The 24,029-nt window shown below is 41.9% G+C and overlaps 1 long non-coding RNA gene across 1 annotated transcript in view; it reads right to left on the bottom strand.

The window, feature by feature from the left end:
• LOC141993631 (uncharacterized) overlaps nucleotides 1–9,607 on the bottom strand; it is a 37,954-nt gene extending 28,347 nt beyond the window's left edge. The window contains exon 1 of the long non-coding RNA XR_012640916.1: nucleotides 9,311–9,607. This is a non-coding gene — a long non-coding RNA (uncharacterized LOC141993631). The remainder of the gene's footprint in view (nucleotides 1–9,310) is intronic.
• Nucleotides 9,608–24,029: the final 14,422 nt, after the last annotated feature.

Below are 24,029 nucleotides of genomic sequence, written 5' to 3'. Positions count from 1 at the left end.
CGCCGTTTGAGTCACGTCAAGAGGAGGACTTAATTTTCAAAGAGCGGGTGCCCAGCGCTGTCTCAGAATCAGGCCCCTCTAAAATGTTTCCAGCTGGGCACCCCCAAAAACGGGAGCCTCAAAATTTAGGCTTGGTTCTTCCCTGTTTTCTTCAGATCTAGCCTGAGTTAGATTTTCCCTCAGACGGAGTTTATGTGGACAGAAAAGGTCCAGATTCTACCACTCTTACTCCGGTTGGCTCAGAGCCTCAACAGGATCCAGTGACTTTGCGCATTGACCTCAATGAAACTATGACAATTTATCCCAGCTGAGCATCTGGCCCATTGTGTAGTATCATACTCCAAGGCTGATGCCATTCATTTCAACGGGATTACTAGTGAAATAAAATACCACTTTGTGTGAATAAGGGTGGCATAAATTGACCCACAGTGTCTAGTTTTACTTGAGAAACAGTGACAACTGGATTTCTTTACTTGTGTTTCCGGTGAGAAATTTTATGCATATCTCCAAAGGTTACCCCCAATAATTTGCGTGCGTTGATACACAGAGTCATCCTCTATACTGATTCATGTTCTTGTCTCACAGCCAGCCTCCAGAAATAACTCTTCCCACTCAACTGCTTCTATAGGATTCCTGGCTCATTGAAAAAATAGAGAGCTGTCAACACTGATGTATTAGAAATACAATTCAAGCAGCTGTTATTTGTATTTTATTTTTAGACATCTTTATTTTTTCCCTCTGCCTGATCTCAATTTCAATAATATTATTCCTTCTTCTAGGTCAAACAACATCTGTTGTATAAAAAGGGAAATAAACTAATTTGCACTGTCAAATGTACATCGTCCCATTTATATTTTGCTAGCTATTTTATTCTTCTCTCAGAAGGAATTGTTCTGGTCCACTGTGTAATATTCCATGAATTAAAGAGTCCCTAATAACCTGGAATTATTTTAGAGTCTGAGCAGGCCTTATATATGATAAACCCCACAGCAGGACTATCACAAAATGTATAGACCCATATTCTTAGCTGGTGTAGAGCAGCGTAACTGAACTGATCTTGACACCAAATTCACCAGCTGAGGATCTGGCTCTTAGACTGATTACATGAGGTTTAGGATTATCATTAAACTACTGTAATTTTGTACAAAATCTGACTAGTTTTTAACCAATTAAGAGATTCAGAAAGTAAAACTTCAATTCCTATGGCAGGGTCTGATTTAAGCCACCAAAAGCAAAAAAATTCAAACTTGAAGCAGGACCTTCAGTTCTGGCTCCTGGTTTTGTGTTTTGGGACAATGGGCACAATTCTGCCTTTTGTGCTCTTTCTACAAAGGATAGGGCTGGAAGAGAACTCATCTTAAGACCTTGTCTACACAACAGGGAAAAGTCAATCTCAGCTATGCAATTTGAGTTACGTGAATAGAGTAACTCCAGTCAATGTAGGTTAGATCTACCTACCACGAGGTCCACACTGTGTGATGTTGACGGGAGATGCTCTCCTGTCGACTCCCCTTACTCTTCTCGATCCGGTGGAGTACAAGAGTTGACGGGAGAGCGATCTGCAGTTGATTTAGTGGGTCTTCACTAGACCCAACAAATCAACCGCCAATGCATCGATTGCTGCTCGTGGATCCCTCAGTAAATGTAGACAAGCCCCATGTGGTCAGTTCCTGAGTTGGTGTAAATCAATAATTAAGCTCAATTCATCTATGCTGATTTGCACCAGCTGAGGATCTGACTCTATACATTTTGTGATAGCTTGTTCTCTGATCTCCTCCAAGATGGTCCTTCAGTTCCACTGTCAGAGGACTGGTTCATCACAAGGAGCAATTAAGAAGAGCTTGTTTCACCATGCTCTGCAGGACAGATGGGACAATCACGGCTTCTGGTAAGGGCTTATTGTTTTTCGGTGTCTTATATCTGATCACTGGATGCGTATTTTTTCCCCTGCTGCTGCAATTCAAGCAATAAAGGGGACTAGAGATGTAAAATTTCCTCAATGTCTTTTATAAAAAACCTGACTTTTCTGTCAAGCTTTGCTCTATGAAAATAACTATTATGCACACACATATCTGTGGTGGTACATCATAAGGGTAAAAAGGCTGTCTCCATATGCTCACATTAATTTTCAGATAAATATGCATGTTCCCTGTAATTTTTCTTAAATGCTAGGTTATGACAGATTTCCACACCAGATTTTTTTCCCTGTGCACAATAGGAAAAGCCCTCATGCACAGAGAAGAACACACAGTGTGAGTAATGTGTGCAGAGCTGATTTGACCCTTGATCTCGACCCTCAGCATATTTTGAAACAACAGCAGAGAGTTCCATTTGTTGATTATCAAAGCAGAAATTTGCAGGCATATTTGGCCCCAGGAGCAGCCTCAGCATTTTCAGTTTTTTAACACTCTGTGCTTAGGGAGTGATTTTAGAGAAGGGTGCAGAATCCCCTTTTGTTGAAATCTACCCCAAAGCCCATGGACAAAGCCATTCGCATCCCAGTTTGCCATATTTGGGAGCGTTGTTGATCTAAATACTATAAGACAGTTACTGAAAAAGTTGGAATCTTTATCCAAACTAACGTGACCCTCTCCGGTTGGACAGCAGCTTTAGGCACTGATGATAGGGACCAGTGCCCTAGAGAAAGGGGAATTGCATTAGTTGCTGCTCATGACTCAGGCTGGGCAAAAATTTTTGGATAAATAGTTTAATCACTGAGAACTGCATTTTCGGAACTCTCTTGTGCCCAACTGGGAAAGGGCCAAAGGAATCTTTTACCCTTGACATTTATGCTGAATCTTATCAATGCTCATTTGGCTTTTGCTCATGCCTTCATTCCTAGCTATTATTTCTACTGAAATGCCCCTTCTGCCTCTCCATGCCACATTGTAGCTGAGAGATAGGACCCCTTCCACTAAAAATGCAGAGGGAGACATTCCAAAGCTTCCAAGAAAGTTAAGGACAAAAGTCCCATGTGAAAATCTCGTGCCTCTGTAAGCAGATCACTAGAGGGATGTCTGAGAGTAATGCAATATGGAACATGCATACACCTAATGCTAAGAACATCACCTCTGGGATGCTCTCCGATTGCTTTGTCTTCAACATGTTACTTTAAAACCCTCTGATTTTGAAGTGACAAATGCTATTTAGTGTAGCAAGTTGCGAGACCAATATAATTCCACAGCTTTTACAGAAGTAACAAATTCTGCTCCAGGGGACTTAAATAGCAAACAAACCAGAATAAAACAAAAAACTGACTTTTGAAATATTTTATTAGACAGCTATATGATCATTTTGCAAATCAGCTTTTTGATTTTCATATCAGTTAGCAAAGTGGAAAACCACCATTTTACTGAATAATTAATTGCTGGGATTTATGCTGCTGTGTTGTTTGCTGATGGTAATTAATAGAGTTAAGGTTGCATAAAATCTAAAATGTTTATACTTTCTCTTTTCCTGGTGATATGAATAACTTTAAATCTTAGGTCAGCAATCCCCAACACATCTGTCGAAGATCAGGCCTGGGAAATAGAGGAGCAGAAGAAAAGGGTATTATGACCATCTGTCAACGGCACATCCTACCTGCACATCTTACATGTTTGATGACTTTCTCTGGGCATTGATTGACAAGCTTCTCATCATTCTAGGGAAAGCAAAATAAAATTATCTTGTACATTTCAAATGAATACTGCTCTCAGGTATGGCAGTGTAAATTCAGAGTGACTTAACAATTTACTATTCTAAACTCTTCAGATTGTGAAAGCAAGGACACTTCTAGAGTCACTATTGTTTGGTTTCAGAGTAACAGCCGTGTTAGTCTGTATTCGCAAAAAGAAAAGGAGTACTTGTTGCACCTTAGAGACTAACCAATTTATTTGAGCATAAGCTTTCGTGAGCTATAGCTCACTTCATCGGATGCATACTGTGGAAACTGCAGAAGACATTATATACACAGAGACCATGAAACAATACCTCCTCCCATCCCACTCTCCTACTGGTAATAGCTTATCTAAAGTGATCACTCTCCTTACAATGTGTATGATAATCAAGTTGGGCCATTTCCAGCACAAATCCAGGTTTTCTCACCCCCCCCCCGCCTCCCCGCACACACAAACTCACTCTCCTGCTGGTAATAGCCCATCCAAAGTGACTACTCTCTTTACAATGTGTATGATAATCAAGGTGGGCCATTTCCAGCACAAATCCAGGTTTCCCCCCACACACCCCTCCAAAAACACACACACAAACTCACTCTCCTGCTGGTAATAGCTTATCCAAGGTGACCACTCTCCCTACAATGTGCATGATAATCAAGGTGGGCCATTTCCAGCGCAAATCCAGGTTCTCTCACCCCCCACCCCCATACACACACAAACTCACTCTCCTGCTGGTAATAGCTCATCCAAAGTGACCACTCTCCCTACAATGTGCATGATAATCAAGGGGGGTATGCAACAGTACATGCTCTGTCTTCAGTGAGATTGTTGGGTTCCCCCTCTTATGGGATAACGACTTTTAATTCTTATTTATCCAGCACTCTGAGAAAAACAATGCTCACCCTAGTTGTGAGGTCATAGGCCATGTGTGACAATTACTTAAAATTTACAACCTGTTCATTGGGGATGGGGCTCCTTTAGTACCTAGAAGGCTCAGAGGAAGAAAGGTGACCTGAGGAATGCTCTCACTTCCTTTAGAGGCAAAAATTGAGAGAGGAGGCAAGGTGGGGGACGGTGAGAAGCAGAGAAGCCAAGGAGAGAGGCTAAAGGAGAGGAAAATGGAGAGGGAGCAAGAGAGAGATTCTGGAGAAAAATATAGCTCACTTCACGATTCCTAACTTGTGATCGAATTTAAAGGAAAACTCAGATTTTCCCTTTTTCTGATGAATGGCTGGGCTCCTTGGAACCCTGCAGAGGATCGACCCAATGCCATAACCTTTGTTCCAATGTTAAGATTCTTGAGGGCTGAACTTTGTTGCCTTACACCGCAGCACAGTAGCCAACACTGCACACAATATTCCAGATGGGATCTAAGGCCTTTTACAGTAACAGAATATCTCCTCTTTTGTTTTATATGCTGTCCCTTTGCTAATGTCGCTTTGTATCTTGCTTGCCCTATTACTACAGCTGTGATCTGGGCTGATGGTTTCAATGATTGTTCCATAAGAACAGCTCACATCCCCAGCACCACCAAATCCTTTTCGTAATCCCTTTGCTGAACATTTGTTTTGTTTAGCACATATTCCCTAGTCTGGGTCCTTGCTCCCAGATTAATTAGTAATTAAGGTGAAATTAAGCTGGTACGGTCTGGTATGGCATACCGGCAAAAGCCAGTACTCCCTGCCGGACTGGACCGGCTTCCCCAGACTGGTGATTTAAAGGGCCCAGGGCTCCCTGCAGAGGCCAGAGCCCCAGGCCCTTTAAATCGCCTCCGGAGCCCCGCTGCCGGAGCCCCGGGGTAGTGGTGGCAGGGCTCCGGTGGTGATTTAAAGGGCCTGGAGCTCCACTGCGGTAGCGGCGTCCGGAGTCCTGGGCCTTTTAAATCGCCCCTGAGCCCCAGGGCTCCCAGCCTCCTCTGCAGCTGGTAGCTCTGGGGGTGATTTAAAGGCCCTGGAACTCCCACCCACAGCCAGAGCCCAGGGGCCTTTAAATCTTGATTTAAAGGGCCTGGGTATTTAAAGGCCCCGCCTCTTCCGGTTGAGGCCACGCTTCTTCTGGTTGAGGCCACGCTCCCCTGCTCAGGACTCCGGAGTACCGGTAAGTCCTTTAAGTTACTTTCACCCCTGGCTTTACATTTATCTACATTGAACTACATTTGCACATTCACCTAAGAGACTCAAATCTTGGTGAATCTGGTTTAATGGTGCCTAGTTACTTACTCCACCTTAGTATCATCTTATCTGCAAACCTGGAGATCTTGAACCAGGTTCTGATCATATACCCTTTCATAAATCTGAAGTGACTCCAGTGTAGTTAATGGAATTACTCTAGATTTACACCAGGGTAAATGAGAGCAGAATCTTGCTCATTGTTTTCAGTACCCTCATCTAAATAATAGGTATATACACTATCAGGCAAAACAAAGATCCTAAAATGGCCCCGGGGGGCATCCTTTTCCCCCATTCAAAAAATTTTCATTTGTGGCTACTGTTTCATATCTGCTCTTGACCCAGGTGTCCCTCCCGCACCCTCCGTTACCCCCTCTTCCTTTTTACCTTTGCTATTAATCTCTGATATGGCACTTTGTACAGCACTCTTTGAAACTCTAAGGGCACTGCTGAATTTCCCTTACCTAGCACAGCGGTGATATCTTAAAAATAACTCCAGCAGGTTACTTAAGTATGACCTCCTCTAGCTTCACGCTCAGCTTCCCAGAGAGCCCTTCACTTCATTGCCAGAGACAAGAGGAAGAGGAGCAGGGAGTCTGGGACAAGGAGCCACATCAGCATTACAATAAAACCAGCAGATACAGATATAGAAACAGATACGCTCCTCCTACCCACGGTGGCCCTGGTGACTTCTTAAAGTTACACCATCCTGATAGCTCCATCCTTCCAGAATGAGACCTTGGCTTTGTACAGACCCAGTGGAAATCTGTGTCTTGTTAATAGATTGCCATTACACATAAAGGCAAAGGTCTTCAAAGGAGACCCAACTCCATTGGCTTTGAGTGGACGTTGGGTGGACGTTGCTCTTTGTGCCTCTGGAACCCTCCCTCAGAGTTAACACCTGCATGTCATTTATTTTGGAGATTCCTCCCCTTCATTTACAGATGTATTATAGATCAAAGGTTAGCCTATGGCAACTGGTACCTCTTCCCAGGGCTGGCATCAATCTGGTCTTCCAATGATCTTCCAGCTTCACTTAGGGCATTTCAGTTGTTACTGACACTTGCCATATACCTTCTGAGTAAACTACTCTTGGCTGGTTGGCAGGAAGACATTTGAAGGGGGGAGGGATCTTTCCACAAGCTGAGTGTGGCCCCAAATTATTTCTGGCTTTCAAAGAGAAGGGTTACTTGTCTTACTAAGGTTGGTATCTTTACTGTGCACCCCAACTCATCTTTCCCAGTCCTAGTCAGCCTGTGCTTGTAATCAGGAATCCAAACAACATCCCATGCATGAGCTTAAATTCTGTGTTCCCATTTCAGCACATCAAATAGGACTTTATGCCATCCCAGAGTTAGTTCCCCTTCATACTGGGCTGAGCACTGTTTAAGTTTATTGTCACAAGTCCACATCTCAATTCCACTTCCCCTTGTGCTGTGCAGTATTTCCCTTTGCACCATGCTCCCTGCTCGCAGGGCACCTCGCTGTGTTTCCATTCACACTTCATATCTTGCTGGGTTCTCATTTACATCATAATACTTGCGGTTTACACTGAGCTGCACAAAGGTATGTTTTACATCTTACCATGGTGTGATCATTAACATCACACTACTGGCCCCAGGGAAATGGTGACTGTATTCAGCCCCGTCTGCCCTGTATTCCCAGCAGGGCCTCCCTTCTGGGCCTGAATATTTGGCAGGAGACAATTCGAAAGGTGCAAAGTACTATATGTCAGACAGACTGTGTTTTCTTAAATGGTGATCTGTAATACGAATGTGTCTAGTGCTTAGTCCATTCCTGTTTTAAAGAGACAGGCTATTCTGAAATGAAAGGTGTTCCAGTGGTTCGAAAGCTGCTAGATGCACTTGAAGCCAGTAAGTATTCTGCAGCACTTTCAGCATACTGATGCATGCAGCATGAGTCACCAAAAAACAAAAATACCAGATAGGTTTTCCCATTTGTGAATGATGTGTTTTAACCAATTTTATTGTGCTCTTTATATTTATAGGTTTGCATTTTACAAAGCTATAAAGTTTCCTGTATAGTAACAGCATAGCCCCGCTCAAGGACAAAACAAGGAACTGTGTGGTAACACTCAAAACTTTACCAACAGAGCAGTTAAACGAAACCACCTATGTCATTTAAAAGTATTCAGGTGCCTCCTACAGGAGTGAAGCACCTAAAGCCCGTTGAGGATCTGGGCCTCAGTGCATTGTCCATTTTGGGGTGGAAAGGAAAGTGTAAGCCAAACAGTTCACATTGCTGAGGAACACGCTCCAGTGGCATTCCCCACAGTGGGTTTGCATTTCAGCTTCCAGGTGGAAATGGGAATTCCAGAGGCAAGTGGAAATGGAAAATACGTTTTTATAGGAACAGAACGTTTTCTGAGGGTGCTGATCATTTCTGGTTTGGATTTGTGGTGAAGATTCAGGTTATTTCTGATTGTCTTCTAAGCTGTTTTCATATCCCTATAATATCTAGGGCTAAAAGTACGTGGCCTGCTTGGATTTTTTTTCCCCCCCATGTTCCTATATTTTGTTTCTTTAGGTCCCTTCGGTCAGATTTTTCAGGGCTGGATTTTACAGGTATGTATGTTGAAGTACTAAAACCAGCAGCTTTGCCTTGCAGTGGGAGAGCAGAACGTAATCCTCTTTCTGCCCCCCCATCAGTGACACCCTGATATACACGGCTGGGAAATGCATCTTCACCGTCACAGCTGAAAAAGACTCATCCTCCATTACATCACACGCTGTGGGTTCAAAAGTTCAGCTTTAACGTGAAATGAACTGGGTTCTGCTACAAAAAAAAGTCTAAAAGAAGCAGAGAGAGAAATACAAGTGGGAAAATAACTACAACAGGCCTGATTCTGCACCCTGTAAACCCTTCAGACATGTCACACTAGGCGTAAGTGAGAACAGAACAGGCCTCCTTACATATACACACCATAAACTGTGCACTTCACTGTGCCAAGCTAGCTTTTGGTGAGGTTCTTCTGTTCCCAATACGCAGCACAGGCTGACCTTTAGCTAGAGAAACAGGGGTGCGGGTTGTTATTCCAATCAACTCACATAAAAGAACAAATATAGGTGCAAATTGCCTGGGAGGGGAAGGTGATTTTGGGTGCCCAACTTGAGACACCTTAAAGGAACCTAATTTTCAGAGGGCAGGTGCTGGGTAGATCCTGAAAATCAGGCCCCTCAAAGGTGTCAGAAAGGGGCACCCAAAACATGAGGTGCCCAAAATCACAGGTCACTTTTGAAAACCATGGCCCTTAGGAACCACAAAAATAGGCTGAAATCTGCAAAACCTTGAGCTCAGTGCGGGTGAACCATCCCCACATGAGTCAAGCCAACCAACCAAAATGGATAGAGCCCCCTCCCTCTGGCCCCAAGCTCCACCACCAGAAATGGCCACCCAGACACACCAAAGAAACCACCCTTCCTTCTGTATCCCTGATGCAGGACAAAAAGCAGCTCAGGTACACACCTTGGCACCTCGTCTCTTCCTCTGCAGGCTGCTCCTGGTTGGGGAGGAATGTAAAGGCTTTCCCTAAGTCTACTCACGGTACTTTGGGAGAGAGAAGTCCCCAGAAGCTGCACATCTCAAATGTTGATCTCCTCCCCCTCAGATCAAGATTGTGCCCAGTTTGGAAGCTGCAAGTGAGAGAGGGAATCATCCAGAAGTAATCAACACCTATCAGTTGACTCCAGGTGCAATAGCTGTACCAGAAAATATCAACCCAATGGTTAAAAATAGCTCCTTTGATTGCTGTCTTCAGCTGCAGGCAACAGAATAATATTGCACACTCTCAGGAACCAACACTCGTCAATATTTAACTGCTACTGCACTTGCAGCTAGTCAATATTTATAGAAGATAGTCAGAAAGATTGAGAACAGATATAATCCTGTGTACATTTGTTTTAGATAGACTGGGCCTAACGCCCACTGAAATAAAAGTAAGATCTGCTGGTGACTCTTCTGGATCTTGGACCCGGTCCTATGGAATTAGTCTCATGGGTAAAGATACACACACTTAAGTCTTTTGCAAGATCTGGACCCCGGTGTGTGAACTTCATATTGACTACCTGGGCTAGCTCTGTCACTTATGTTTTAAAAACATAAGAGCAGCCATGCCTAATGAGGCTAATAAAAAGCCAGCCAGTCATAGGTAATTAATATTATTTTTGGTCAGGTGACCTCATCACAACAGAGTAATACATTTGTATCCTTATCTTCTGTCCTACAATAAGAATGGGGAGCTTGATAATACTGTCACTCATATAATCCTATTCCACAAAGATTCATTCTGCTTAACTCCTGTATGTGCGTGTTATGGAACACAACTTAGCCAGCTGTATTGCCTATAATCAACCATTGTTTTAGGAAATCTTTGATGGTATAATGTTAGTTAAACCAGTGTTCAGTTAAATATACTAATAATATAATGGAAGAAACATTGAAAATCTAACACAAGAATGCTGGAAGCATAATGTTAATTTTCTAAACTCTTTTGATTTATTTTCAAATGTTATTCAACAAACACACAAGAAATTAAAATGCTGCCATTTACATAAGAGAAAATCACTTTCACTTGTTTTATAATTCCTAACAGATTCTCTACTAAAGTCTGTATATGGTGTAGAGAATCCAAGTTTAATATAAAAAAAGACAGGAACTGATGATCAGACATTGCAAAATGTTTATACTCTCCTTCTTTAGTTTATTTTAACTGATTTGAGGTTATATATATTAACCAATTAAGTACACTTTCTGGCACTCTATTATTGCAGTGAATGGCAAACCTACCATTACCTGCAGTGAGCAGGACTGGGCCCATAAACTCCATTACCACTAACAAGGATCTGCGTAATTTCCTGTTACACCAGGCCAGAAATAAACATTTACTGTCCGCCCATGTGTCATGAATATGTTTCAGCACTGCTGCCTAAGGATGTGACATTTTCCTTTTGAATCATTAAAGCGTCTCTGTTCTTCAGTAGGATATTAAAACTGGATACCTTTCATCAAAGCCATTTTAAGGATGCCATTATTCACATTTGGCAATCCTCTGCTACCGCTGATTAGTACCGTAGCTCAACATTATTGGCTGTCTGCAGAATTTTAGCAAATCTTCCCCTGCATGGAAAAAATTCTTTGCAACCTGCAAGGTGCTCCTTGTACAGTACTGTAACATTTAAGATTAGATCTTTAAATGAGCACTTGGAAAACCTAAGCGACTTTACCACTCAGAGGCTATTTTTGGTCTAGCTTGTGGGTTCTGTGGAATTGACAGAGGATAGCACCATCTGCTGCTGAAACTCTGAAACTGCTGTATGTTAGCATTAACTACAATTATTTTGAAACCTTTCTGCTCTGGGATCTCCATGATTCCCAACTGCTTTCATGATTTATTTCCATGCAAGAGCGCGATCTGATTAGTTATTTATGGAGAGTTTATACTAGAACTGTTTAAAGGGCCTTTAAAACCCCTTTCAAACATTGATCTTTAGCACTTTAAATAAATAGTCTCAATTATACAGTAAATGTGACATAACAAATTTAGCAGTATTATAACTGCAGTTCTTCCTGTCACTCACATAACCACCTAATCCTTTTACAAAGCCTACTAAGCTCTTGGCCTCAATAAAATCTTGTGGCAATGAGTACCACAGGTCAACCGTGCACTGTGTACAATAAATAAATAACCTAGTCCCTTCAAACCATTTTAAATGTGTTGCCTTTCAGTTTCACTTGTGAAAGGGTAAACAAGTTACAACAGCACCCAATTACTATCCAAACACCTTTCGTTATTTATTCTTTCTTTGGGCCTGGGGATTCTTTGGTATTTATCACAATCTCTCTCATTTGTCTGCTCTCTCAACTTAAACTGTCACAGTCTTTTCAATCTCTCCTCCCATGAAAGCCTTTCCAGAAGTTTTGTGAAACCCCACTCCATTACATGAAGGCTCCATTGTATTTACCCTATTCTAGTGCCGTGACTACAGTACTCCATCATTGCCTATCTGAACATTTGCACTTCCTGGCCTTCTGTCTCCCATATGGTCAGTTCAGATGCACAGCACCTTTCTTTCTGGTACTTATCTCAGCAACATAATGATCATTGCGCCATTGCCCAGAATCATATAAACACCATCTTAAGTGTAATGCAGAGATCGTTTCACCCTTTATTTACGGAGAAAAATCACTCAGGTTATGGGCCTTTGCAGACAGTTTTTATTTGGATTGCTCGAATACTATTTTACAGCTCAGTGTTGACATAAGATACACAAGCACTGAATCTATTATTTTTTGTTCAAAAGAAGGTTTAAAAAATATGGAAATGTAAAAAAATACGTGGCTGCAGAACAGACGGATTCATCTGGACCGTGTCTTGCTGACTACGGGCCCCGAATCATTTGAACAGTTGACTGAGCAATGCAGACTAGAAAGGTCAGGTTTTTGTAAGTATCGCCAGCTGAAAGTCCAACTGCACTGTAACTCTGACTTGAAAAATACATGTCAACATATGTGCAACTGAACTGAGAAGGTGCAGACAAACAGGAAGAACTAAGGGTGGAGTTTTCAAAAGTATCGAAGGAAGGCAGGCTCTCAACTCCCTTTGGAAATCCAGAGGAGTCAGGCACCTGACTCCATTAGGTACTTTTGAAAATATCACCTTAAAGGACTCATCACCAGATTTTATGCAGCCCTAAATGGTGCAGAAACAGAGAACACACTGTTCAAAAGAGAAATGGGAATTCCAAAATGCCCTTGAAGACACCTCTGAGGGGCTCACAACAACGCATCCTGTGTAGTCGCCACACCAAATACCTTACGTGACTGCTCATGTATGTTTGTACAGCGCCTAGCAGAATGGTGATCCAACTACCACAATATAAATGTTAAATAATGATAATATATAATGGTGGCACATCAAATTTGTGTATGTAGACTGGCTTACCTGTTTGTCTGACCACTACTTGTTCAAATTGATTTATTGCATCAAATACCAACTTGACTTGAACAACAAAATGTTAATATCTTAGTGTTACTTCCTGTTTACATTATGTAGTGTAAAACTTAGTCTATACAGTGTATAGACTCTGATCATTCTATATAACCTCTGGTGCATTCTGTGTGCCTAACTGATCATGGAATTGTGCACCTTCAGGTAACAATCTAGAAAGAAAGAATACAATTTTCAAAATCATGTAAATGATTTAGGAGCCTATGAGCCTAAGTCCCATTGTCTTTCAATGAGACAGACTCCTACATGCTTAAGTTAGTTTTTAAAATAGGACAAAGGGTATGTCTACACTGGAACTGAAAGGGGTCATTTCCCGCTTGAGGAGCTATACCCGGGCTCTCAGCAAGCTAGCATGTTCAAACTAGAAGTCTACCCCTGGCAGTATGATTGGCAGGATGGGTTAGCACCATAGACTATGAGCCCATCTGAAACACTAGGTATGTGTGTGTGCCATTAACCTGTCCCACTGCTCACGCCACCATGGCTACGTTCTATTTTTAGTATGCTAACGCAGTCAGAACTAGTGCAGGTATGTCTGCTCCAGCACCAGTGTAGACATACCCTAAGTCACTTAGGTGTTTTGAAAGGGTCATGCAAGGAACGTAATGTACATGCAGCATAATTCCAGACTCCTTTGGTTTTGGCTGCGGGGAAACCTCAAGTAGTCAGATTCTGTGGTTTGTGCTCCTACTGGGATACCCGTGTGATGCACAACTCTCAGTTGATGGACTAGAAGAAAAGGAGTACTTGTGGCACAAGTACTCCTTTTCTTTTTGCGAATACAGACTAACACGGCTGTTACTCTGAAACCAGTTGATGGACTGTTTCTTACAGGCCGCCGGTGGCCCCATATATTCTGTGCAGGATTTTTAGAAAAATAATGTTACGTTATTTTAGACATTAAGATTCAAGCCTTTATTCTTGTAATGAAAACCCTTGTAATATGCACCAATGCAGTGTTGCCTTCCTGACTCCACAGACCATTTGCACTAGCCCCAGGCCCAGATTAACTCTCCTGTGGGCCTGGGGATATTAGAGTTTGTGGGGCTCCTGGGGGTTTGGAGTGTGGGATTGGGCTTAGGGCTGGGGCCTGGGGTGCAGCTCCAGCTGGGGCGGTGGGGCCAGGGCTGGGACAGGGCGTTGGGGTGTGGTGGGGGTACAGGGTCTGGGAGGGAATTTGGATGCAGGAGGAGGCTCCAGGCTGGGGTAGGGGGTTGGGGTGCAGGATGTAGGCTCCAGCCAGGAGGTGCTTACCTCGGGCGGCTCCTGGTCAGTGGCGCAGCGGGGCTAAGGCAGGATCCCTGCCTGCCCTGGCTCTGGGCTGCTCTGCTCCCTGAGGTGGCTGGCATGTCCAGCCCCTAGGGAGAGGGGCCAGGCCACTCTGCACGGTGCACACTGCCCATGCCCACAGGCGTTGCCACTGCAGCTCCCATTGGCCATGGTTCCCAGCCAATAGGAGCTGCGGAGCCAGCACTGGGGGTGGGGGCAGCACGCAGAGATTTCCTTAACACCCCTCGCCTTTGGGCCACAAGGGCATGCCGGTGAGCCGGCGCTCGTGGCTCCAGCCCCGCGGGATGAGGGCGCCATTCCAGCCTGTGGCGCAGAGACTTGCCAATTGAAAAGAAGCAGCAGGCCGCATCCGGCCCACGGGCCTGCGGGGTCCCCCTTAGCCGAAGGCCCTGGAATGTAGCCCCTAAAGCCCCTGCATTAATCCAGCCCTGACTAGCCTTACAAACAATGTATTTGCCAAGTCAAATTCATTCCTTGTAATGACCTTGCTTTCCCTTGGTTATCAGTTACACTGCAAATAATAACTATCGAATCTCTAATTAGTTTATCTTTTCTCTGTTCAAATAGACATTACTTTGCTTTATTGGTCCAGTGTTTAGTGTCCTAGCTGCAGGGAACCACACTCAAGTTCCTGATCTGCTATACGCTTATTACAGGTTTTTAGGTGCCTAAAGATGTAGGTAGGTGCCCAAGGAGATTTTAGAAAATCCTACTAAGCACCTATCTGCAACTTTAGGCACCTAAATTCTTTCTAAAAATCTAGCACATAGCCTCTCTGTGCTTCAATTCCCCATCTATACAATGGGGATCAAATAGGGTTACCATCTTTCTAATTGCTGAAAACTCCACCTGCCCCGCCTCTTCTCCCGAGGAGCCAGGGCTGGGGCAACTGGAGCATGGCGGGGGTCAGTCCTCAGGACAAGGGGCCGGGGCCAGGGAAATCAGGGCACACCGGGGCAGAAAGGGGCGGACAGGATTCCCCATCCGGGCGGAGGCACCTACCTCTTGGAGCACGGTCTGGAAGCCGACCACTGCCCTCTGTCAGGCGTCAGCAGCCGAGCAGAGAGCAGCTCCTCCCTGTGGCTCCTCTTCCCCCCGAGTGGTGCAGGCCGGTTACTGTAGCCAACCGGTCGTTTAGCATCCAGTCAGCACCAGACACCTGGCAACCCTAGGATCGTAGTTATTTTCCTACCTCACAGGGGTGTCATGCGGAAAATATATTAAAGATTATCAGATGCTGAGATTCTATGGTAATGGCTGCAATATAAGTACATTAGGTTATTGTTTCTTATTTTGCTGCTTCCTTCACTTATAGCTCTATTATTATATATGGTGATTAATCTTTTATGAGAAAATGAAAATGAGAATTTTGATCATTTTCTGAAAGTTAGAAATGCAGATTAATTTTTGGCCAGGTTACAAATAACGTTAACAACGTGTGGTTTCAGAATGGGATCACTTCTCAATCCTTATTAATAGTCGTCTTTCCTCCTCTTTTGTGAACAAATAAAAGTGTCTTATTTCCTCTTTCTTGTAAAAAAAAAAAAAAAAGAAGAACAATTGTCCCATCTTCTAAGTCACTAACATACTTTTAATAGCGGTGAATTCTGTCTGGAAAAATGGAAGATTTCTGTCATTTCAATCTGCATTAAAAAGTTTCAGATTCTGTGTTTACCTTATTCTGACACATCTGTATTAAAATTACAAGGATGTCCTCGCAGATATTTAGAGTTAAAAGGAGAGGGTGCTTCTCGTCTGAAGTGTGATTATAGACCCCTGAGGCAGTCAGAATTATACCATTGCTTTTTAGAAGTGAATTTCTTGTGAGTCTGAGTAAATCAGTTACTGGCTTGATCTTGCATTCCCAGCACACCCAAAATCCCCAAAGGAAAAGTCATTGGGAGTTTATGCTCCAATACGTCTGTTAGTCTATAAGGTGCCACAGGACTCTTTGCTGCTTTTATTGGGAGTTTAGGCATGCAATGTGTAATGTCCTAAAGATAATCCCCACATAATCCTAACCAGGATTTTGGGACAACCAAAGAAAAGAAACCCTCAAAAAATCCAGCCCAGATCTTGGAACAGGCATGGGAGAGTGTGGTCAGTGATGTGATACTCATGCATTATAGATATAACTAATGAACCAAATGTGATGGAGGAAAGGGAGCAAGAACCCACTTATATTACTATAGGAAATTCCTGGACCTTGAGTCCAGGTATGTAGAGATCCGTTCCTCCCTCAATGGATGCAACCTGGGCTTCTCCCTCCACTCATTGGCCAGAACAGCTAAACTAGAACTGGAAGAAGGGCCCAGTAAACCACCACCTGTAGGGAGGCATTGTCACTCAGGGTTATCTCACCATGCCTCCTGAAGCCACTCCTGGTTGGTGCAGTTTAGGTACTACCTCTTTTTCAGGGCTGATCCTGCAATCAGACTTGAGCCCATAGTTTGTTATGTACCCTACCTCACTACTGAGTCTTAGTATCTTTTCCCCAAAGGTCCTATCAGCAACCAGGCATACAACACTAGGAATGCAAGAGCAGGCTGATTACACTCAACACTAAAAAACTGTATCTGGATTGAATCAGTTTGCTTTTTTAACAACAGTTCCTTGAGTTTAATGCCAGAAACGTAACTTGTTCTCCGTGCCTGGCTTTTGTTCTGACCTGACGTGTCCTTACCGCACATAGGAAAAAACTTTCCAATAACTAGAAAGAGAGCAGAGCATTTGTAAGCCAATAATGTTCCACATTGTAGGGAAAAAAAGACAGATGTCACCACACAACAGATAAACTCATGAGGTAAGGCTCCTGGACAAGAACAACACATTCATAATACAATTATGGAAGCATATGAAGAAGACTGATAAGCTAAATAGCTTTAACTTACTCCAAGTTCTAAGTGGTGATGTGTTCACTAGTTTAACTTTCCACCAAGATTATAGTAGTGTGACATTGGAGCCTATGAATTTAGATAGCTCATTGGTTGTGGGAGACTAAACACGTGCCAGTATCAAGTATGTTTTCAGATCCTTCAAATATGAGGAGAATTCAGGTAGACTAGCATATGTTACTGCCGCCCAGAGTCTCTGACACAACTCTGAATTTCTATTACAGCCTTTATACATAACTTTCAGACTCCATTAATTCTGGTGGAATTATGATTCGTCTTTCACTTTTTTTAAGGTTATGTATGACAAAAAAATTATGCTTTCAATTTGTAAAACCAAATACCTACCCAGGACCTGTCGCCACCAACATAAGCTCCAAACAATCATGCTGATGGGGTTAATTAGCATTTTAAAATAAATCACTGCTTCCAGATTGATTTTTTTTTCCTCTTTACACAACATTACTGCATTTCTCTATAATTATTCAATACTAAGTTCATGGTTCCAAAGCCAACGACCGCAGTCTTCGGAAATGGTGTTTGATTTGTTGCCATGGAAACATCTTGCTGTAGATGTACTCTAATCCCATGACAACTCTGTCTCTTAAGAACCATTTTTTCTGACATAATAAAAATCTGATCAAGGTCAGATTTAATAACAATCTCAGCTCCTAGACTTTATTTCATATTAGGTTTAGGAGCATTTTTTTTTTCCAAAGACTCCCTAGAAACTTTGTTTGTTTTCTTTGCTGGATTATAGTTTACTCCTTAAAATACATAAACCTGGCATGGTGTCATATTAATCTACAGTGACACTTTTCATTATTGCAAAATTGCTTCATTAAAAGAAAGTTACTTATAATTGTTTATTTTGTCTTGACAGATGTTAACATTTTCCAGAGCATTGTTCTTGCTAATACATACATTAGGGATATCAATAAAGCTTATCACTTGCCAACAAATGGTGTTTACAATATTAACAAATGCCAATGTAGTTTAACTTCCATTCTGTACTGTAATGCTTTTCCGAACTGTTTATCATGCAAACATTCAAATCAGTAAAACAGGAAACATGTGGTGATAATTTATATTATTCTGCCAAAACAAAACCCTTGTTTTTACTGGAGATGGAAATCAACTTCACAAGAGTGACTTTCCAGTGAGGAAAGTACACACAACTCAAGAGGGAACTTGTAGATTTATTTGCATGTCCTTATGTGTGGGATTATGTCAGTAGAAGTTACACATATATTAAGAGACTTTGGACATTAACAACTATTTAAAACAAGAACTTCAGCTGGTGTGACTGGCCATGTCTCACACCAGCGAAGGGCATTTAGGGCCAGATTTTCAAAGATCTGTAGGTGCCTAAAATGCAGATAGACACCTACTGGGATTTTCAACAGCACTAAATCTTTCAAGGGAATTTCGGCAGTTAACCTGTTTAGACACTTTTTAAATTCACACTAGGCACCTCTCTGCATCTTTGGCCCTGAGTTCTTTCACATTTAAGTCAGCAGTAAAAATCTAATCAAGCTCAGACATTGGGTGAACTCCTGGCCCCACTGAAGTCAATGACAAAACTCCCACTGACGTCAATGGGGCTAGGATTTCATCCTGTAGGTCTCAGTGTTTCCTGGGAGGTGCATGTGAAATTTGAACTGATAGTCTCCTTGTATCTACATCCCACTTGCTGCCACTTGTCCTAGGACAAGGACTGAACAGATACAGAGCATGAATTATCCTTTCCCTCCTAAACGTGGCCCCTCCAGATCAGGGTTGAGGTACATTAGTGAACTATTGTGGGGCAGCCATTGCCTGTCGTGTTGACAAAGTGAAGACTTCTATTTCCACTGCTGTCAATCTGGGGCCTATCATGAGTTCTAACAAGAAGAGAAGATGCCTATGGCTTTTAACACTCTTATTCTATAATTAACTCATTCTGCCAACATGAATAATGGTCTGAATTTCTTTATATGTTGCATCATGGTTTGGAGGGAAAATACAGTGGTCGCACATATTTCATCTCTTTCCCCCAGGTATAACATTACACAATTAGGAACACTTTGGGACATTTACATCTTCTGAACCATCCAGCACTGGACACTCTCAGAGACTAGATACTGGATTAGATAGAATATCACTCTATTCCGGAATGGTATTCTTGTGTTCTCATGAGTGACTGTAGTCAAAAAAGTGGTTAACCACCCAAACTGTTAATTATAATAATGATTATGACAAAAATTTTGGTTGTTATCTTCATTGTAAACAATGGCACCATGATCCACTTTGGATCGATGGTTGCCAATGAATGTCATATTGGAAACATGACAGGCATCGTTTATGCTCCATATTTTGGAAGGAGAGAAATGACCTGGGTTTCACTACTTCTTTAATATTATTCTTATATGTATTACACTAACACTTAGATTCTCCAACCGAGATTAAATCACCATTATACTAGGCACAAATATAAATACATAAGAACAGACATAATGTATCTTTGAATAAGATGCAAAGATGAACAACACTACAAGACACCGGACCATTATCCACAAACTTCCTTTGAAAAGTATATATATTCTCGCATATTTTACTAGGCAATTTTTACTTTGGCCACAGTGGTCCCCACAAAGTAGAGCTGATCATTTAAAAAAAGAGCCCATACTTTGAACATTAGCAAAAGCAAAATTTCCCTGATGAGTGTGGTAATTCTCTTTACCTAGTACGAGGCTGATTTAACTCCTCACTTTTCTGTTTTTAAGAATTTCTCTACATCTATTATATGCTGCTAGACTGCTGTCTCTTCAGTGCAAGAGGATACCCAAGGTTGAGCAAGCCTGACCTTGTTGACTAAATTTGGAGTTTTAATAGAAGTTATTCAATAAAAAAGTGTTTTATATTAAAACTTTCAGATTTAATTGACAGATATTAAATTTCAAAGTCCTACTCTCCTTCATAAATCACTAATAGTATTTCATCAGAAACAGAGCTACCCTAATAAACCGATGAAACTTTGCTGTCATTTCAATTGCTCAGAGCTCTGGGCTGCATTTTAATCGCTCTCCTCATGTTACACTTCTTCTACTTCAGAGTAAACTGGTGCAGGATGTTGCCGCACCAAAACATGTATTCTAACAGGAAATCAGTGTCACCATCAAAGGTAACGGGCTTGCCTGCATCTTTGATGCTTTGAAACCAAAGGAAGAGAAGCAACTGTTTAATTTACAACAGTTTTTGTAGAGAAACACAGAGGGGGGGAAAAGCAAAAAAACGTGACTAACAGAAATAAGGAAGAACCTTAGCACCAATACTATAATGTATTATTGAACCCAGTAAAGAGCCATGCTTGTGCAACACATTGGCCTTACATGTGATCATGACTCCCTCCAGTGACTGATCCAGTCACTGTAGTAGCCTAGTACTTTCTCACAACTAAAGGAATTCGCCTTTCCCTCAAGCAGAAGAGCACCGTGCTCTGGAAGACGCAGGTTCGTGGTTCCTTCCCTGCTGATGACCATGGTGTCTACATACAGTCATGTTTTGTTGCATGTGTGTAACAATATTAGGGCTTATAGCTTCGGTAGGCTGTGCTCACTAAAGGGTAACATGATGGCCTACCATTGAACGGACGTGACATTCCATCCAGTAGAAGATAGTGATGGTCTATTCATAATGTGAGGAAGATACACAAACATAAAATCCTGTTATATAGATTACTAGCTACACTACTTCCTAAAGGAGAATTTACAGTTATTTTTATCAGAATCTTCTGATAAGGTTACATGTCGCATGGCTGTCAAGATGCAGATGAAGACTAGAGGTAGTTGGAAAATATGTTTTTCTCCTGTGAAGAAAAGGTTGACTTTTTGCTCAAGCCAATGAAAATCCAGTTTTTAGCAACTGAAAACAAAAGCCAATTTTTGTATAAAATTGTGCTGAATTCAACTGAACATTTTTGGTTTTGCAGTTTTCCAATATAAAATTGAAAATTTTCAAGGCAAACAGACATTTTCCACAAATAATTTTTGTTTCCACAAGAGTCAAAAAACCAATTTTCCATTGGAAAGAAAAGGTTTTTTATGGAAAATTTTCAAATAGCTCTAATTATGATAGAAAATATACATTTCTCTGCTAATATGTCTTAAAATACAGACATTAAATTTAAAATTAAATTAAAACAACATCAAAGATCTAAATCACACAAAAGAGGAAGTACAGGGACTCCACCCATAAGGCATAAAGAAGTGAAGTTTTGGAACTGGCTTCCAAGGGGAACAGTGGGGGCAAAAAACCTAACTTGTTTCAAGACTGAGCTTGACAAGTTTATGATGAGACTGCCTACAATGGCATATGGCCCATTCGCAACTGCTATTAGCAAATATCTCCAACAGCCGGAGATGGGATACTAAATGTACAGGGCTTTGAGTTACTACAGAGACCTCTTTCCGTGGTGTCTGGCTGTGGGTCTCCCCCACATGCTCAGGGTCTAACTGATCACCATATTTGTGGGTCAGGAAGGAATTTTCCCCAGGTAAGACTGGCAGAGACCCTGGGGTAGGGGGTCTGCAGCATGGGACCTGGGTCTCTTGCTGGTTTGAACTAGAATAAGTGGTGGATTCTCTGTAGCTTGAAGTCTTTAAATCAAGATCTGCAGAGTCAGTAGCTCAATGAGAGGTTAGGGGTCTATTACAAGAGTGGGTGGGTGAGGTTCTGTGGCCTGTGATGTGCAGGAGGTCAGACTAGATTATCATGATGGTCCCATTTGGGCTTAAAGCCTATGTGTCTATGAGAACCCATTCCCAACAACAGTAAGTGACCTAAAATTGTTGATCTTGTATCATATGGACAATACCACAAATTAAAATATTGCAAATCTAGGATCAGATTCTGCTACTGGATCTGTGTGGATGGACCCCTCCGTCTGTCCAGAGGCTTAATAGCATGTCTCTGTGCAGGCATCCACACAGGATCTGGCCTATATTTGCCACAGTATGAAGATCTAGGGATCTTCATTTCCTGGCTTTGGTGCCTTTTGAAGAAGTATGGTATTTTAGGCATTACATGTAGGTACTGGAGACTGCTGGTATTTCCATCCAGTTTAGTTCTGCTAATAACTAAAATACATTTCACTGTTTTATAATTTTTTTTTAAAAAGTGACCTAAAGGAATTTACAGCTATTGGAAGAAAAAAAAAAAATCAATGTACCTACATGGTCTTCACTGCATTTCCTAATTTTATCCAAAAAGAGTCAGAGTGTGTCAAGCAAGCAGGAAAAGCATTTAGAAAGGATGGATTGAAAAGATTACACACATGTACACGCATGTGCACAAACACACACACATACCCTTTTAAAGACCATAAAATAGGCTACCAAAGGTCTTACCTGAACCATATAAGTAGTGCTCTTCGAGAATGCTGAAATACCTGGAAGTGAGCTTGTAGCTTATGAGAAGCTCTCATTTAAAAAAGAAGATCCTAAATGTTCCAGACTAATCGGTGTGGGCCAGATCCAGAGCAGGTGTAAATCAGCTTCATTCTCTTGACTTCAATGGAGCTACACTTATTTTATGCCAGCGGAGCTGCATGTTTAGCAATTTGGTGTCAAAGCTCTAAGAAAAATGTCTATGTGAAAATTAAGTTTAAGACATTAAAACAGTATTAAATCACACACAAAAATGCTGTGGCATTTCTTCTAGAAACTATATTATGGAGCCAGACAATCACTATACTTGTCATATCACTTTGAGGCCTGAGCAAACCTCAGAAGGTTCAGTTCTGATAAGCGCTCAAAAAGTTTGTGTGAACTTATTTGAACCTCTGTAGTCCGCTAAACTGAGCTGGAAATCCTGGATGAAATTCACCCCTGCACCACCTAAATCCCACTTAAGCCCTCCAAGTAGGGTTTAAGTTGGATTTTAGTGGTACTTAGGAAATTTGCTGGTCTTCTGCATGGGTGGAGAACTGTTCTCCCATGACAAAAGGCTCTTTCATGTAATTACCCACCATTCTTCTTCCAATTACAACAGGAAATACCATGAAAACTAACTCAAGTATTTTGGCACATCCATTTCTGGTCCAAGCCAGAGACTGGAACTGAAAACTACTACTTGGAGCACAGGAGAACCTGATCCAAGGTTCAGGTGTGGTTAGAGAAAAAAGCAAAAATTCAAGGAGGGTTTAATATTTTTCCAAACCAGAACTTGCATCCCATATCTGTACACCTGGGAATAAAATTAAAAACCAAGATGGCACCTGAGATGACATTTATTTGAGTGATTTTAAATGTATGATGTGCCTAACACATACACAAAGAGAGAGGCTTACAGAAGTACGTACGCATCTCAAAATGCTGATGGTGCCCCGCTGGATTTTCAAAAGGGCTCAGTCAGACTAGGCACCCAACTCCCATTGACTTTCAATGAAAACCTGCTTAGGTCCATTTGACAATCCCACCAAGTGCCTATCTGCACTGTTAGGCACCTAAATATCTTTGTAAATTGGGCCCAAAGCTATTAAGAGGATACACACACAATACACACACACACACACACACGCTCTTCAACAACCTTTTTCCCACAGGAAACACCTAATAGGATAAAGGTGTTACACCATACACTAAGGATCTAGGCTCAGGCTGTCTGTGCCCAGTGGGAAATAAGACCAGCCAATCTGGATAGGATGAGGTGGGGGAAGCAACTGGAAGATATGGTGAGGATCAGATCCCTCCTCCTTAAATGAGGGTAGGTGTCTGCCATTTGCACTCAGTTTCACCTTCTGAGGGGTGTTTTTGGATTCCCCACATGCAATTAGATGATTGGATAGCAGCAATGGCCAGGAATGTTTTTATTCCATTTGCATTTTTTGTGTGCATGTGAATGTGTACGTGTACATTACATTATTTATATATATATAGTTAAAGCAAGACAGAGACCAAGATTAGAGTTAAAGTCTAATTTTTTTTTAAGTAAACATGCTGGCACATTGTACCAAATA

The sequence above is a fragment of the Natator depressus genome, chromosome 9 (genome assembly GCF_965152275.1).
Source record: "Natator depressus isolate rNatDep1 chromosome 9, rNatDep2.hap1, whole genome shotgun sequence".
NCBI classification, from domain to species: Eukaryota; Metazoa; Chordata; order Testudines; family Cheloniidae; genus Natator; species Natator depressus.
Note: the sequence above shows the minus strand (reverse complement) of the source record. Positions and strands in the feature narration are given on the sequence as shown.